This window comes from Betta splendens, chromosome 19 (assembly GCF_900634795.4).
Source record: "Betta splendens chromosome 19, fBetSpl5.4, whole genome shotgun sequence".
In the NCBI taxonomy this organism is placed as follows: domain Eukaryota; kingdom Metazoa; phylum Chordata; class Actinopteri; order Anabantiformes; family Osphronemidae; genus Betta; species Betta splendens.
In genome coordinates, this window is record NC_040898.2 from 1,965,069 (window position 1) to 1,984,203 (window position 19,135).

Below are 19,135 nucleotides of genomic sequence, written 5' to 3' on the forward strand. Positions count from 1 at the left end.
GCTTCGGTCAGTGCGATCAACTCCGCAGCCTGAGCAGAGTAATGTCCTGGCAAAGGGCCAGACTGTAAAACAGTATGAGAGGTGCAGACTGCATATCCAACCTGACAGTGGCCCGAAGCAGGGTCTCTAGAGGCGGAGCCATCAACAAAGAGAACGAGGTCACAGTTAGGAATTGGCACCTCCGATAGATCTGGGCGCGGAGTGCAAACCTGGTTCAAGACCGAAACACAGTTGTGAGGCTCGCCATCGTCAGGGCCTGGAAACAAAGTGGCTGGGTTAAGCACATTGCACCTTTTGACAGTGATGTTTGGCATTTCCAGTAGGATGGTGTTGTATCTAAGCCATCGGGCTGTAGAAAGATGCGATGTTTTTTGTTCCAAAAGGATCAAAGACACGGCATGAGGAACCAGCAGGGTGACATCAGAATAGCCAACAATGTCACGTGATGCCAGCACGGCTTTCTCTGCCGCAGCCACTGCTCGGAGGCATCGTGGGAGCCCCGCAGCGACTGGGTCAAGCTTAGCAGAGAAATAGGCTACAGGGCGTGGACGCCCTCCGTGATCCTGTAGAAGGACAGAGGTCATACAACCTGATTTCTCATCCACTATTTGGGTCAAAGGTCGCGTAGGGTCAGGCAGACCCAAAGTAGGAGCCGACTGAAGAGCAAGTTTGAGGTCGGTGAACACCTGTTCAGCCTCAGATGTCCACGTGAGGCGGGTGGTGGATGCAGAAGACGTCTGCATCAGAGCTCTAAGCGGAGCCTCCAAGACGGCGCAGTTGGGAATGAAATTCCTGCAATAAGAGCACATGCCTAAAAAGGACATAAGCTGTTTGTATGTGCACGGTTTAGGCAGGTTCTGAATAGCTTCAGCTCTTTTAGGTGAAATGGATTTTCCTTCAGCGGTGATGATGTGACCTAGGAAGGTAACTTCAGTCTGAACAAACTGTAATTTAGACAGACTTGCTCTGTGTCCTGCAGCATGCAGGTGTTTCAGCAGCTTGATCGTATCTGCTTTGCAAGTTTCCTGATCCTCAGTGCAGATCATCAAGTCGTCAATGTACTGCAGCAGGGCGGTGCCTGGGGACAAGACAAGATCATCCAGGCTGTCTTTCAGTGCCATATTGTAGATGGTAGGGCTTTCTGAATATCCCTGACACAGTCTGGTAAAGGTGTATGATTTTCCGTTGAATTCAAAAGTGAACCAGAATTGACTGTCTTTGTGAATGGGCACACTGAAAAAAGCATTGGCCAAATCAATTACTGAAAAAAATTTAGCCTTGGGCGGAACCTGAGGAAGAATGGTGTAGGGGTTCGGTACCGTAGGTGCGCGTGGTTGGACCGCCGCATTTACTGCTTGCAGATCCTGGACAAACCTCCATTCTGTTGGCTGTCCTTTGTCTCTGATTTTCTTAACTGGGAAGAGTGGAGTCCTCACTGGAGAGTTGTCACATGGGACAATGACTCCTGCTTTCAAAAGAGAGTTAAACACCGGTGTTATTCCTTCAATTGCTTCTCTCTTTAAAGGGTATTGCTGTTTGCATGGTCTGTAATCAGATTTTGGCGTGATGACTGGGTCACATCCTTTGATCAAACCTACATCATATTTGTGTGTGGCCCACAGGGAAGCTGGAACTTCCTGTAAGGCTGGATACTGCGTCAGAGCGTCCTCTGACAAAAACACGTGGTGTGGAGTGTGTGTGGAATGTTGAGGTACCAAGTGCACTGTACGCTGCGCATGAAAGTTAGACTGAAAAAGTTTTTTGTAAGCATGCAAAGTAGGTGAATACATCACATTCGGGTCGGAAGTCGTTTGCCAGTCTCCTTCCCGTTGACATCTGTCCACGAAAGGACCCAAGTCCTGCCATCTGTCTCCGTCATGTTTTGACAGAAGGACATGTGGATCTGTAGAATAAGCATCAACAAATCTCTCTTGTTCGTTAGTGAGAGAAATCGCAAGCGCAGACCTATGTTCATCCCAAAAAAGAGAGGTTGAGGTCAGTTTGTCCGCATGTGTGAGTAACCATGATTTTTCAAACTCCTCATCAGGACCAGTGGACACATGTGCTGTACAAGACAGGTCAGATGTGTCTCTAAAGGTCGTATTCTGTGAGGAAACAAGCTGTCGAGCAGCCTGTATGAGGGCCTCAGTTACAGCCTCTCCCTTCAGTAGCCACTGATAAGAGTAGAGCAGCGGCTCTGAGCTGAAATTAACACAAACAAAGGAATAATTATTCACATTGTCCGTGGTTGTGACCTGCACTCCCTCCGGAGTGGAAATCAGTGAAATACCTAAACTACACATGAGATCTCTTCCTAATAAATTAACTGGGCATAAGTTTGAAAGCAAAAATGAATGTTTGAGTGTCTTGCCGTCTGATGTTGTGCAAGACAGAGGCACAGTAAGTTTTTCTTTTATTGTCTGGCCAGACGAACCTATAGTGTGCACAAATCGTCCACTCATTTTAGGTGGATTGGAAAACATGGAAGATTTTATTACCGAATTTGTTGCTCCTGAGTCTACTAAAAACACCATACGTTCACCTTGAACCGTCAGAGCAAACTCGGGAAATTGTTTGAAACCATTTGACTGTAAAGTCATGCAGCAGTTGTCATTTAGCTGTTTGTCATCATTTTAAAATCACTCTGTGGGATTTTTTGAGCAAAAAGCTATTCTTCATTGCAATAAGCAGATAAGCATGAACATGAATTTGAGCGTGTATCAGCTGTAAGCGTGTTTCTTCATTGCGTGTATGAATGTGTGTGTGTGTTTGCGGTACCGTCTTGTACGTCACGTGAAAAGGAACCGTCACCTTCCTCCTTCCCCAACCATCAGTCTGATGTGAGCGCCAGTGGGTGAAGCCTTTCGATGGGACAGTTGTTCCTCGATGACAGACCTTTTCTGGATCCTCAGATGCAGCTCTTTTGGGCCGATCACGTCTGAAGCCTCTCCTGTTGTTTCAACCAGTGTCTGTGTCAGAGCACATCTTCTCTGCTGTTGCTCTGTCCTTGTTTTCCTTTGCTGATTGTCATAAGCAGGTGTCTGTGTCGGACACACACGCTTGTAGTAGCTGGTTCATCTGATGAGCCCAGAACGTGATGGCTGCAGACGTTGTGCAGTCTGTGAGGCGTCCTTGCTGTGGTCTGTGTCCTCCAGCTGCTGTGGTATCAGAGCTTCCACCCTGTTCTGGTTGTTGATCAGGCGCTTCTTCTCCTTCGGTTCTTCTGCTGATGGTGGGAAAGGAGTCCAGATCCGGATTTACCCTCATCGCGCTCAGTTCTGCAAAAGGATACAAAGCAGGAACAGTGGGAGCGCTCTGTTTCTCATCATGTTTTGTGTGTGTGTATGTGTGTATGGTGGCGGTGTGTGAGCTTCCACAGAGTTGTTATCTTTTCTGCCAGCTACGTCACCACTCTCATCCTTTCTCCCTCCTAGTTCTTTTTGGCATTTCAGTCTTTCCCTACGTTCTGATTCTTTAACCCAAATTTCAAGGCATCTGTTGTTTAATTCAATTTCTTCTAGGGTTTTAACTTTGATCGTTCTACTTTTACGGAGCTGTTTCTCCTTCTCTTCTAATTTTTCTTTTAAAGCGCGTATGTCCTTCACACTGAGTGATCCACCTTCTTGAAACCCATAATGTTTTGTCCAGTCGTGAAGACATGACACGCACTCATCACCATATTTACGTCTCATTAATTTTGTAACGCTGCAGTCTGGTGGTGGAGACTTAGATCGCCCCGAACCCATCTTTCAGAGTCCCGGCGGTTTCCTGCCTTAGATTTTTATGTGTTCCGGCCGGAACCTTTTTTCGAAATTTCTCTTCCACGGACGTCTCCGTAGAAAGGGAACCGCTCAGATCAGCGACAGGGTTCTCGGAAGTGCTCCCTCACCGTCAGGCCCCTCTAAGACCCGGGTCCCTCGTATCTCAAAACCACTTCCCCCTGCAAACGCGCTCCGTATTTCAGAAGCCGTCTTTTATTTCTTGTCCACTCCCTTTGGACTGCGCTCAGATCTGCACACTGGTCTGTATCCTCAGTACAGACAAAACAAGCTCGGTCCCACGAGCCAACCCTTAGCAACCACCGTCTCAGCCACCAGGGCAGACTTTGACCTAATTAATTTTTACCCGAATATTAAATTTTTTAATTAAAAAAATTGTTTGGTCCTAATTATTATATTTTAGATGTTTTCAGCCACATAGTCGTTTTAGAAATATTATCATCTCTAGTCCTAGTTTTATTTTCTTTTGTCGTTGTTTTAGTCTAGTTGGGGATGTTTTAGAATTAATTGTTATTTGCCTTACTTTCCCTAAACCAAATGATCAGAGCCAAGTAAACCCCGAATAACTAAAACCAATTTCGAACCGTTTCTTTTCTTTTTTTTTTTTTTTTTTTTTTTTTTTTTTCCCTTAACAAGACGCATCAAAACTAAATCTCTCTCACCGGGCCGAGTAGAGGTTGCATTTTGTGTTCGTTGGATCTCGTCAGAGGCGATCCAGACGGGTGAGCAGTCCTCCCACTCAGAACAGCTGTAGAGGTTCGGAGGCTGAGAGAACCTAGTCCTCAGGACTATCGTCCCTGATCACACCGTCCAGACGACCTGCAGCGGATCCTGTTCGTAGACGCCAATTTCTGTGGTGGAAATTTTCCATAAAGAAGTAGATGAGAGAGTTGTCCTTTTGTGCGATTTATTAAAATAATAAAGAAAATAAAAATAATGGGGAAAGCAAATAAAAAGCATGGATGTTGATCGTGCACATCAACAAACCAAAAACCAGCTGGGGAGATCAGTGCACACACCACGAAGGTGTGATGCAAAGAGCCCACGATCCTCAAGTTGCTTCTGCCTTTTAACCTTTTTCCCTGGACCTGTTGGAATCTCCTTATCACACTGTGGGTGAAGATGTTCATATTACACAGGGAATAAACAAGGCTACAGCCTTGGGTCTGGTGAGGCATCAGACAGAAAGGAGCCAGAGCCCAGGGTTAAAAGGCAGACTCAGGCCATGAACAATCGGTCACCTTGAGAGGGAGATAGATTGTCTATCTGAGAATGTTCAGTTCTGGGTCAAATCAACAAGTACAGAATGCATGGTCACTATACAGAGTCAGAAATGAACACAAAAGCATTAAAGTACAATTTTTCCATTACAGACATCCAGGATTTGATGTCTTTTAAACAACCCTGAATTTTGCCTAGTTTATCTGTTTCATTTGGTTCCAAGGACATGTATAGCTGAGTATCATCTGCGTAAAAATGAAAATTAATAGAATGCTTTCTAATAATCTCACCTAGAGGAGACATGTATAGGCTAAACAGAATTGGCTGTTCCTAGGACTACACTTTTCTGAACTGAGATGTCAGATGTTTTTCCAGGGATCTGTTGTAGCCACTCCTCCAGTTTGGGGGTCACTGCCCCCAGTGCTCCGATCACCACAGGCACCACTGTGGCCTTCACCTTTCAAGCCTTCTCCAGTTCTTCTCTGAGCCCTTGGTATTTCTCTAGTTTCTCATGCTCCTTCTTCCTGACGTTGCCATCGCTTGGTTTCGCGCTTGCCACATCCACCACAATGTCTGGTTGGATCGCCATTACCATTCTGTCTGTCTGTATCTGGAAGTCCCACAGGATCGTGGCTCGCTCGTTCTCATCCACCTTGGGAGTTGTGTTTCCCACTTTGACCTTGGGGTTTCCAGTCCATACTCCGCGCAGATGTTCCTGTATACTATGCCAGCCACTTGGTTATGGTGTTCCATGTATGCTTTCCCTGCCAGCATCTTACACCCTGCAGTTATATGCTGGACCGTCTCAGTGGACCGTTCTTGCACAGTCTACACCTTGGGTATTGTCTGGTGTGGTAGATCTGGGCTTCTATGGCTCTGGTGCTCAGGGCCTGCTCCTGTGCAGCCAGGATGAGTGCCTCTGTGCTGTCCTTTAGTCCAGCCCTTTCAAGCCAATAGTAGGATTTGTTGAGATTAGCCACTTCAGTTATGTTCCGGTGGTACATCCCGTGCAAGGGCTTGTCCTCCCATGATGGTCCCTCTTCCAGCATCTCGTTCACTGTTCTCCACTGCCTGAGACAATGACTCAGCACGTCATCTGTCGGGGCCTTATCCTTGATGTACTTATGGTTCTTTGGATGGATGTTTCATCCTGGATAGTGTCTCTCAAGCTCACTAGTCCTCGGCCTCCTTTCTTGCGGCTAGCGTACAGTCTCAGGCTGTTGGATTTGGGGTGGAACCCTCCATGCATGGTGAGGAGCTTTCGTGTCTTAAAATCTGCGGTCTGTATCTCTTCCTTTGGCCACCCTATTATTCCCGGAAAATTGACCGGGAAATATCTGAGCCAGTATCTCATGTGCTTCATTGCCTCTCATCATCATATGAGGTAGGTAGTACCCACACTGGATGCTGAGAGAAGAGCCATACCGTTCACAAACTACACATATCTCTGTAACGATATTTATGCCCAGTGTTTCAGTTGTCAGAGCTGCAAGTACTGTGAGCAAGAGACAGTGTCTGCACATTCATTTTTGCGTTTCTTGAATTTCAGCAGATCTCTTTGAACTTTCCTTAATTTGAAATTAAATTGCTAGAGCTTCTTTTGAAAATATTTACATCTGTTTAAACAACACCCAGTTCTGTTCAGATACATTCATCTATACCTTATGTGCTTAAGCTACTTTCAGATAGGTTTTAAACGTTTCAGCTATTTTCAGCAATACATTCAGCATGGAATCATTCACTGTGCATTTTCTTATGAAAATGCATTTTCCTGATCTACCATGAGTGGCTATATGGTATAAGTTCTTGAGTCGGGGGTAGAAGATCTAGTTTTGATTTTCATTAGAGGCATTTATGCATTCGGTCCTTAATATAACTACATTGATTTCCTTCAGATAAGTTGAGTTACATATTTAATATAACAACAACAGCTGTATTATAAAAGGGTCATCTGTGACTACTAGTTTTACACTTTAGGAATTAACCACACACGCTTCAAAATAAAAGCACAAATTTTAAGCACAGTACTTTAAGCTACGAAAACCATTAAAATACCAAAACATGCAGCTTTTTAAGACGACGGGGGCTATTATTACCTCCACATGCTTCTTCCATATCCCTTCAAAATAAAAGCGCCACTTCAATTTATTAGTGTCATTAGTCATTTTATACCTGTGACTGGTTAATGACAGCTAATTAATAAGACTATCTTACAGTTTAGCAATTGCCCACACACCTTCGCCAAATACTTTCAAAATAAAAACACCAGTCTAGAGCTACCATTTATATACCATGATTTCTGGATTTGACTCTTTAAATATGTCTAATTAAGACTATTTTATAGTTTAGTAATTAGGCACACATGCTTCCTTCATATCCTTTAAAATTAAAGCGCCAATACAAATTTTAGGTTTTAGCACTAGAATGGCACTATTTTTGCTTTTGAAAGGGTAATTATGACTACTTAATGAGACTATTTTAAATTTACCAATTACCTACACACACACCTCCTCCAAATCTTTTCAAAATTAAATCTCCAATCTAGATCCTTAGATAAAAATAGCAGTATTTCTCCTTTCAACTAGTTTATTATAAGAACTTAATGAGACAATTTCACAATTTACCAATTACCTGCAAATGCTACTTCCATATACTTTTAAAATAAAAGCACCAATTTAATTTATTAGCTTTATTATTCATTTTTATGCCTCTGAATGGGTGATGTTGCTAATTAACAGGACTGTTTAACAGTTTAGCTGTTGTCAACACACCTTCTCCAAATCCTTTCAAAATAAAATCACCAATCCAAATCTTTAGCTTTAATAGCACAATTTCTGTTTTTGAATGGGTAATTGTAACAAGTAATGAGACTATTTTACAGTTTACCTATTGAGCACACCCACATATTCTAAATCCTTTCAAACTAAAAGCCCCAATCCAGATCTTAAGCCAAAAATACCATAATTTGCTGTTTAGCAATTGCCTGCACAGGCATCCTCCATATCCTTTCAAAATAAAAGCATAATTTTAATTTATTAGCTTTTTTAGTCATTGTTATGCCTCTGAGTGGGTAATGACTGCTAATGAATAAGACTGTTTTACAGTTTAGCAATTGTCCTCACACCTGTTCCAAATACTTTCAAAATAAAAGCTTCAAATTTTGGTTTTGACCAGTTAAATATCACTACTTAATGACACTACTTTATAGTTTAGTAATTACCTGCACGTTTCGTCCATATCCTTTCAAAATAAGAGCACCAATGACTAAATCTTTAGCTAAATATAGCAATATTTCTGCTGTCACCTGGTTTATTGTGAGTAGTTAATGAGTCCAATAATCCAATTTAGCAATTACTCACATCGTCTTCTTCCATATACTTTCAAAATAAAAGCACCAATCCACACACATAGCTAAAAATAGCAGTATTTCTGCTTTCAACTGTTTATTATGACTAGTTAAGACTCCTTTACTGTTTAGCCATTAACTGCACACGTTTCCTCCAAAGCTCTGACTTTTTCCTCTGCAGCTACTTTGAGGTGTATTAAATGTTTTTCATAACTTTACGCCATTCTCTTGAACTTAAAACTATTTATTTATGAGATGTAGCTTTTTGTTACATTCAGGTACATTATGTCTTCCTGTATTTTCATCAGTTCTTTAATTTCAGCAAATCGGTTTCAGCTTTCCTCAATTTGAAATTCAAATGCTTCAGCTTTTTCTCCAGACGTTCAGCTCTGTTTAAACAACTCATTCTCTTCAAATACATTCTGTGCTTTACATGTTCATGCTTCAGGTATTTTCAGATGTCTTAAATGTTTTAGCTACTTTTAGCAATTTTCCAGGAATGCATCAGCATGGCAGCCTTCACTGTGCATTTTCCTATCTAGCCACAGTATCACTGTATCATAACACAGTGAATGCTCTAGCATTGTTTTTCTAATCTTTATTATAGTTCTTTCGCCTGCATCTAACTAGTCCCGCATACTTTAAGCTACAAAAACCATTAAAATACCAAAACATGCAGCTTTTTAAGACGACGGGGGCTATTATTTTTCTCATTTATATGTTTTATATTTAAGTTAAGCTTTTTTTTCTTCACTCATTTTGTCTCATTGAAATGAATGAAAACAACTTTTCAAACCTTTAACTATTCAACTATTAATCTATTGTTTCGCTTTAACACTTTTTGAGTTGTAGCAGTTTAAATAAGAGGTGGTTTTTGCTGAATTCTAAACTTTTCCTTTAGTGTGTATTACGTGAGCTAGAGTGCGTGATGTCACAGCCAGAGTGTGAGGACACGTTTTTTTAGGACAGAACTTTTTTCTTTAACTCGTCACTATAGCCACAGGTTTCACTCTACGAACATATTTTTTTCACTAAGTCGTGGTCATACATGTCTTCATTCTAATGATGCGTCTGGTTAAGCCCTCAGAGCTATACTTTAGTCTGTAGCTGCCTCAAGGTGCAGAGAGTTCCAGAAATCCTCCCATAGACTTCAATGGAAATGTTTCGCTGACTTCAGACGAAAGGATTGGCATTTTCAAATCGTGACTGTGGCCACAATTTTCACTCAAACATCAAACTTACACCGGTTTCACACTGAAGGCTTGGGATTCATACAGTAAAGTGAAGTTATTTTGTGATAACCCTTATGGTTTTGCTGTAACAAGCCCGTTAAGCAGGGGTGCAAATCAGCTTCACTACAGGTCATTGAGCTGATATGTGGAATTTCCTGTCTTTGGAGCACTGTCTCCATGACAACGGCGCAGCTGCAGTTGATGAGTGATTGAGCTCAGTAACAATTTGACTGAGAAGTCAAACTCCTAAAGCTCAGTGTCCACAACAGCTCTGTGTTGATAACTGATGAGCAAATTATATATATGCAAATTTAAAGCACAATGCCTTGTGGGTAATTCACCATAACAGCAACTGGTGTAAATATGAGTGACCCTTGCCTGCTAAATGACTTTTGCATTAGGCTCTTCAAATTTACATAGTGATGGGCAGATGAAGCTTTTTGAAGCATTGAAGCCTTTGATACAGTTGGTTCACTCCAGTACAAAGCTTCTTAAAGCTTAATTTGCTCTAGTAGCTCTACTGGATGCAACAATATCAGTTGGCATTTGAAGCCTGTGGCCTTTTGGAAAAAAAACCTTTGAATTAAACTAAAAAATAAAGAAGTATGCAAAACATGTATATTGTAAGTTATACTGTATATATAAACATACATAGATACTTACATACACACACACATTGGCATTATGGAATGTTATTATTTAGAAATGATGAAAATGCAAATGATTATTTATTTAGGTGGGGGTATGGACAATGATTGTGCTTTTGTAACATTGGGGTATGGCCAGTAATTATGGTTTAGGAGACACATCATTGTGTCTTGATGTAAAAACATCAGTTTCTCCACTGTGGCAGGTCTTAGATGATATATTTTGTTGACATTATTTCTTCTGCTTTGGAATACACCCGCTTACAAGGTTATGCCACTGCTAACTTATATAAATGGGGATATACATATTTCTGTCTCTCCCAGTGTTGGAGCCAGCGGCAAAATCCGAACCGCTTCCTGAATCATCCACGTGGTACAGCCGGACAGCAAGGCTTTGCGGGTTTTCACTTCCAGCCCCGCCCCTAAATGAAGCGTGCCTCGGACTGGCATTGTGGAAATACTGCCTTTTCTACTCGGGACACGCTTTGTAGCCCTGATACGAAACGTCACATCACTACATGTACATCAGATTGCACATTGCACCTTAAAATCTGTTCAGCTTTTTAGCATTTTTGTTTAATAACAATATTTTAAGTAAGTATTTTAAATTAGTATTTTTTTAACCAGAGAAAGATTTTCAACCTCGTCCTTTCACTTAAAGATGCAGTGATTGATACCAGCATTTTTATTAAAATATTAAAATTTGCTTTAAGTTTACACACTTGAAACTGTTGCAACATTCAAGTCTTTGCTAGATAAAATAATTATTTAGCGAGACCTAAGCTATGCCAATTGACTAACTGTGCAGCTAAATTCTATGTTAATCTATTAGCAAAAATATCTGCATCTCATACACTGCACCACCCTAGATTTTTCTGTGCATGTGGAGCAACAAGAAGAGATTGTCTGTTTTTGGGTGCTCCCTTAGTAGAGTGCAAATCCCATTTATATTTCAAATTTCCAATGTATCACTGCGCCCTGAGGGTCACTCACAGACATACTCTTTTCCCTCAGGGTGCAGCTGATTGAGTTGATCTGTGGAGAATCATCTCCTTGACAAAAACGCAGTTGCAGTAGATGAGTAATTGAGCTCTGAGCAGTAGGAATTGGACCGCTCAGTCAAACTGTTCTGTTTCCATTCCACTAGTGTGTATTGCGTGAGCTAGAGTGCATGATGTCACAGCTAGAGTGTGAGGACATGTTTTTTTAAGACAGAACCTTTCTCTTTAACTCATCACTGCAACCACAGTTTTTACCCTATGAACATACTTGTTTCACTAAGTTGTTGTCATACTTGTCTTCTTTCTAATGATGTGCCTGGTTAAGCCCTCAGACCTACACCTTAGTCTGTATCTGCCTCAAAGTGCAGAGAGTTCTAGAAATTCTCAAATTTCACTCCTCAAAAATAAAACTCATATCAGTTACATTTACATTTATATTTAACATTTATATTTAACATTTAGATTTAACATTTAACATTTACATTTAACATTTACATTTAACATTTACATTTAACATTTACATTTAACATTTACATTTAGACTTTTGCACATTTAACTAAATGTGAGAAAACATGTTGTGTCATTTAGTTAAATGTGAGAAAACTAGTTATAGGTGCTTCTTTTACATTTGGCACCCCATACTGTAGGTGTGAAGTGTGAAGGACTGTGGGGGGAAGTAATCCAATGGTATGAGGTGACAAAAGGTTTTCACCCTCTATACAGTACGTCAGGGGTTTGGGTGCTTGGTCAAACCTATTGAAATGTGAGTTTAGGTCGTTGACCCAGCTGAGGTCCCCCTCAGCCTGTGGGTGTGGAGCTTTGAAGCCAGAGATGGTTTTCGGGCTTCTCCACACCTCACTGAAATTGTTCTGATGCAGCTGCTACTCCATCTTCCTCCTGTAGCTGGTCTTCCCCTCACGCACAGATTTTCCTCCTCAGCTACTTCTGCACTCTGTATTCCCTTTCTCTGTCCTTTCTACAATCGTCGGCACCTAACACCTACACTCTTTGAGCTACAGAAACTGTCCAAATATCAAAATGTTTAGCTTTTTGAGGACAAACAGGATTTTTACCATTGCCACTAGGATGTGTAATGCAGCCATGTGAAACAATGGCAATAGCTTCTTTGGCTGAGTGGATAAAGTCATTGACTCCAAAGCCTTCAGTCTCAGGTTTAATTCCCAACCTCCAAAGTAATAGTTGCAAAGAAGGAAAAAAAGTAATTATTTACCTTAAATTAATTTTTTTCAATTGTCAGATATATTTATCCGTGCATTCAATTCTTTAGCTATTTCAAGTTATTACGCTTTTGCAACTTTTTTTCACATTTTAAATGGAAACAACCTTTCATATTCCTTTCAGCTTTGTCTTCCTTTAGCTTTAACGACTTCTGCATACTTTAAGCTATAGACACCATTCGAACTACAAAATAATCTTCAACTATTCAACTATTAATCTATTGTTCAGCTTTTTAATATTTTTAATGGTTTCTGAGTTATAGCAGTTTAAGCATAGGGTGTTTTTTGAGGAATTCTCATCTTTTCTATTAATGTGTATTCCGTGAGCTAGAGTGCGTGATATTACAGCTAGAGTGTAAGGCCTTGTTTTTTTTAGTACAGAACCTGTGTCTTTAATCATCACTACAGCCACAATTTTGTTTCTATCAACGTAATTTTTTCACTAAATTATTGTCATACTTGTCTCCTTTCGAATGATGTGTGTGGCTAAGCCATCAGATCTACACTTTAGTCGCTATCAGCCTCAAAGATTCTGAATTTCTCCCATAGATTCTAATGATAATTTTCGGCAGACCTCTGGGGAAAAACGCAGAAGGAAACGCATGTGTATCTGACACTCAGACTTCAGACACAACACAGACAGCTGTGTTCTGCAGATGTTCTCTGCGATGGTCGGACTTATCACTGATGATGACTATACAAAGTACAGAGGACTCACTAAGAACTTTGCGGACTGGTGCCAGCAGAACCACCTCCTGATCAACACAGGGAAAACCAAGAAGATGGTGGCGGATTTCCACACACGGCAGCCTGCTGTCATCCCACTAATGCATATCCAAGGAATGGACATTGAGGGAGGGAGTGGAATCTTACAAGTACCTGGATGTGCATCTGTACAATAAACTGGACTGGACTCATAACACTGATGCACTGTACCAGATGGGTCAGAGCAGAGACTCTACCTGCTGCAGTCTTTTGGAGTGAGGGGGCCACTCCTGTTGACCTTCTATGACTCTGTAGTGGCATCAGCCATCCTGTACGTGTGGTCTAATGGAGCAGCAGCATCACAGTGACAGACAGAAAGAGACTGGACAGGATCATCAAGAAGTCCAGCTCTGTCCTGGGCTGCACTCTGGAAACGGTGCAGGAGGTGGGTGAGAGAAGTGTCCTGGCTAAACTCACATCCATCCTGGACCAGGAGTCTCACCCATTGGAGGACTCACTGTCTGCTCTGGAGAGCAGCTTCAGTAGCAGACTGATCCACCCTTACTGTGTGAATGAGCGATATCGTAGATCCCTCATACCTGCTGCGATCAGATTATACAATCAACAATGTTAACCACCTTCCACACCAAAACTGATAAACCACCCACTGCATCAGTGGTAATACAGACATTCGCTCAGTGCAGTACAGTATTTGTGCAAAACTGTGCAATACGTAGATTATATTTATGACTGTATACCCTATCTTATCATTGTTTAGTATTATACTGTGCAAATCTGTTTCTGTATTTTTACTTGCTGCTGTACTTTCTTTTCTTCTTCTGTATCATACTGTGCTGTTGTGAGACGAAATGTCCCCATTGTGGGACTATTAAAGGTTTTCTTATTCTTATTTTGAAATCGTGGCTACAGTCTTTAGTCCTCAAACATAAAATTCACACCAGTTGTTTATTGAAGCCTTGGGATTCATAAATTAAAGTATTTTTTGTCATAACTATTATGGTTTAGCTGGAACAAGCCTGTTTATCAGGGGTAAAACTCTGTTTTCACGGAGAAGAGTGAGCCTGATTTTCCCGCCGTTCGTCTCCATGGCAATGGAGCAGCTGCAGATTTGACTGACAAGGCAAACTTATATGGAGTCAAATTAGGGTCACATTAGATTTGTGTGTGCCTAAACCGATCAGTGCGTGCGCAAACTGATCTGTGCGTGCGTAACCAGGTCTGTGTGTGCGTAGCCAGATCTGTGCGTGTGTAACCAGATGCATGTGTCTGTAATCACACTTACTATTTGGGGCGTTAAAATTACTGTCACAACGGCACGATGATGGAAGGACCTAAATGCACAGCGTGGCTTGGATAAAATGGTATTTAATAAAGAACGTAGTCAGGCAGCCAATGGTCAAACACAGGATTGGCAGAGCAAGGTCCGGCAGGACGTAGGCAAAAGGATGGTCAAAAAACAAGAGATGGTCAAAAACACAAGGCTGGGATATCAGAGGCTGGGCTAGAGACAAGACAAGGTTAACAAATCGGGTCATACACGGGAGCTGGTTCAACGGCAATGCTGGAGTGCTGGTCATGAAGAACGCAGACAATCTGGCAATGTAATCTGGCAAGGGTTGGTGCTTAAATACAGGGAGTGATGATACTAGATAGGCTACAGGTGAGTTAATTAGAACCAGAAGTCAAGCTGGATGAGTTCAACAATGTCTGGAACAGGAAGTGGTAATAACATAAAACCGGAAATAACATAAAGCAGTGATGATATGACTGAGTCCATGACAATTACACACAAATCGTGGCTAAATTTACAAGTAAAATAGCGTGACCTTAATTTGCTTCCACACCCTAGTGTCTCACTCACTCACTCACTGTCGCAGAGAGCGCACGCTGTAACATAACGTAAAAGAACTTACTGGAAGTTGGTCATCAGTGGTCACTCTTTCATAGGGAACAGCACTTACCTGGTAACCTGCGCTTTCAGCGACAGAATAATCTGTGGATGGATGGATACATTACATAACCCAGTTAGGTAGATACCATTAGGCAGTTTATCCACAGATTACTCTGTCGCTAACCGGTGGCTAATGTCTACTGGTGTCCCATATGAAAGAGTGACCACTTGAACTGATGACCAACTTCCGATGAGTTGTTTTAACTGGGTGACATCCTGTTAGCTGTCCCTGTCAATGCCTTGGTTTACGTTACCTATCTGTTAGAGCGTGTGCTCTTTGTGAGTAATCTATGGACAGAGCGTAGCGATTACAGTAACTTGTGTTTTGTGTTGTGTTTTCTGTGAACGATTAGCAGCGACTTGTCCTTTACCGATCTAACTGTTACTTGCCGGCAGGCGCTGTCAGCGCCAAAGTAACCTGGGTAAGCGAAGCAGCGTCAGAGCGGTGCAGGTCTCAGCTGACGGTTGAAAGTGAATACTGCAAACTAAATAAATGATAATGATTTTGCAGACCAAGCTTTCTGCCCGTGTCTTTGGTATCAGTTACATCTTAAGAGATTCTGCAGCAACACTGGGCGTCTGTCTCTTTGTAGGCGGTGGTGATCAGCGGGAGGCATTAAGATCCTGCACTGAAATCCAAGCTTATCTAACAACTGCATTACATATCAGGCTGTTTAAAACCATTGTTAAAGTAAATGTGTTTATTGTGGTCTGATAAACGATCACACAGAATCACAACGATAGCGTTACTAGAACATACCCACCTTAACTACAGCTGCACCATAACATAGCATGGCATTGCTAATAGGTAACATGCTACATTGACCTATGATAGAAACACCAATTTAACGTTCGTGCAACTGCATCACCTCTACCAATCACAAAGGTCACACCTTATATACATGAATGTGAGCCGTCATGTCTGTCTGGTCGTTAAATATAATTAAAGTCATCAGTCAGTGGACTAGCTTGTTGCTGCTTGTGGAGCTTTCATCAAAATACAACTTCCTTGTTCATTAGCCAATCAGAGTGTGGAGGCAATTTAAGGTCACATTATTTTACTTGTAAATTTAGCCACGATTTGTGCGTAATTTTAACACCTAAAATTAGAAGTGTAAGCATGGTATAGTCCCACTAAGTCTACAAGTAAGAAATCTGGTTACGCACGCACAGATCGGTTTACGCTGTGGTGGAAATTTTCCATAAAGAAGTAGATGAGAGAGAGTTGTCCTTTTGTGCGATTTATTGAAATAATAAAGAAAATAAAAATAATGGGGAAAGCAAATAAAAAGCATGGATGTTGATCGTGCACATCAACAAACCAAAAACCAGCTGGGGAGATCAGTGCACACACCACGAAGGTGTGATGCAAAGAGCCCACAATCTTCAAGTTGCTTCTTCCTTTTAGCTTCTCTGTCAGACTAAGGTGGAATGTCTTTCTAACCCAATCAAATTACATGCACCATCTCCTCCCTGTCGCAGTGTGTGTGAAGATTTTTACTTTCTCACACCTGCATTGCTGACGTCCAACTATCTGTGAGAAAGGAGCACCAAGTCTCAACAGACAGAGACACAACTCGCCGACCTTGGGTTTGGGAGCTAGAGTTGAGAGTCTATCAGGCAGAGACAACCATTGAACAATGTAGGTCAAAAGTCAAATGCATACAGTAAGACAAAACATAAGATATTAATTGCAGAACATAAGTCATAAATCATATAATAACTGCATAGAAATGCATAGAAATAAGGAAGAGACAATTTTTCCCATAACACTCCCCCCTTTTGATTACACATTAATCAAACCATAAAGGAATAAAAATTGTCAACATCACATTCTGTAATAATAAAAGATCCTTGCAAATGAAACAATAAGGGTATTAACTCATCAAGATTCAAAATACACCTTCACATAAAATGGAAGTAACTAAGGGACAAAAGGTTGGGAGCTGTTTTTGGTGGGTAGTTAAACAAGAATAACCTCTGTATTGGCATGTGAAGAAAATAAGCCAATACCATCGTCAAAGTCATTAAGTGAGTTAGAGTTGGGGTTTTTGAACATAGTGCATTGTGTCATCTCATACGAGAGTGTTGCTGAGGTCGCACGCATGATGAGACCTCTAACCAGTGGGATAACGTAAAAACCAAACAAGAGAATCACAGCCATCTCAATTATAAAGGAAACAGCTGTGGACATGAGAACAGATTTCCATTTTCCAGACATTTCGTCTAGCCAATTCCAAGGGAAAGAACCTATACCAGAGTTAGCTGAGATTCTGAAGGCCGTGTAGCGCCTTCGCCACAATACCATTAGAATCAGTGTTATTCAGGATGTAAGTACAACATGCCTCTCCAAACATAACACAAACGCCTCTTTTCTCTGCTAACAACGTGTCTACGGCCATTCAATAGTAATGTAATAAAGACAATTAATGTATGATAGCCATAGGTTTCCGGTGGGGTTCTGTTTTATATATTCTTAAGATAGATTTAATGCTTTCGGATCTTTAATTGTACATTTGCGTCTAGAGCGAATAGGAGATTCAGGGATTTAACCAGAATGATGATGCGTTTTTCCGCTTCTGTTGTCTTTCATCTGTAGATGAAGGATAGAACTAATTGTAGCAGTGAATAAAGTGATTGTGAGCAAATTAAACACCAAGTCAACTTTAGGATATTTAAACTCAGTGTTGTGAATTATGTGAAATTTTCTCATTCAAAAGTAGTGTGCAAAGTTACATGAAAACATCATATGATCAAGGCAATAATCAGAGTAACATAAAATGTCTAACGCAACAAGGTTACAATTGATGTCTGTAACAATCTGCTTCTTCTTATTGAACAGTAGCGTTAGATTGTTTCCAACCTGTGTGTTGAAGTATTGACAGTTCGTTGGGGTTCTTCGGTTGTGATCAGCTGATCACAGACACTTGGGATTCGTTATCACCGCCAGGTTTCCTCCCAATGTCCTCTGAGTCACTGTCACTCCCGTGATGTGAAGAGTCTACACGTCGTCCAGCGTCGGCAACTCAAGGCTGCTCGTGTGTGTGTTTTCTCAGGAGCGTGTGTGTAGATGTTGGTCTGATAGTGTGATTCACCGGCGCAGCTTCAGGCGGCGCTTGGCTCACACCTTTAGCTGAACGGTCAACGCAGCCTCGCCTCAGTGCGTGTGTGAGCACAGCGAGGGTCGTCCTTCTTAATTCTTTTCGTCAGTGGTGGTTTTCTTGTGTGGTGTAGATGTAGATGGAGGGTCGTCTGTTGGATCCGGGACCTTCTTGCAGTGGAGTGGATCCAAGTCGCTCTCTCTGCGATCTTTACAGCCGTGTGGGTCGTCAGAAGGACCTGGAAGTGGCCTCGCCACCGTTTGGAGTCCCAGTGCTTCCTCCTGAACTCCTTAACGATCGCTCAGTCCCCTGGTTGAATGGTGTGATGGTCCTGTCGCCTGTTTTCACCTGTTGGGAAATCTGAATTGTGGGGAAAAAGTGTTTGGGCGGCACGGCGTGTCATCAGGCCCAAACCAGACTCCATGGCTACAGGTGGAACCATTCGTCAGCCAGAGTCTGCGTTCCTGTGAGGTACAAAATGTTTAAAGCACAGGGAGAGAGGAAGGAAAGGATAGAGAGAGTTGGAGAGAGGGAACAAGAGGAAACGAGGATCAGGAGAGGGAGGGGTTGTTGGGCAGCGACCTTCGCAGCAGCGTCTGCAGCTGCATGTCGGCAGAAACAAAGTCGTCACTGATGTTGTGAGTGGGACAGTTACAAACAGTATTAGCTGTAGGTGGCAGGACAGCGTCCAGCAAAGCAGAACCTTATCATGATGTAAGATAGGTTTGCAATCAGACTTCAAAGCTTCCCATGCTTCCACAGAGAACCAACGTGACAAGCATCTGTGGAGTCCATATAGATGGTACCAGACTCTCCTTCTGCTAGTTTACCAGCTTCAGTCAACGCGATCAACTCTGCAGCCTGAGCAGAGTAGTGTCTTAGCAAAGTGCCAG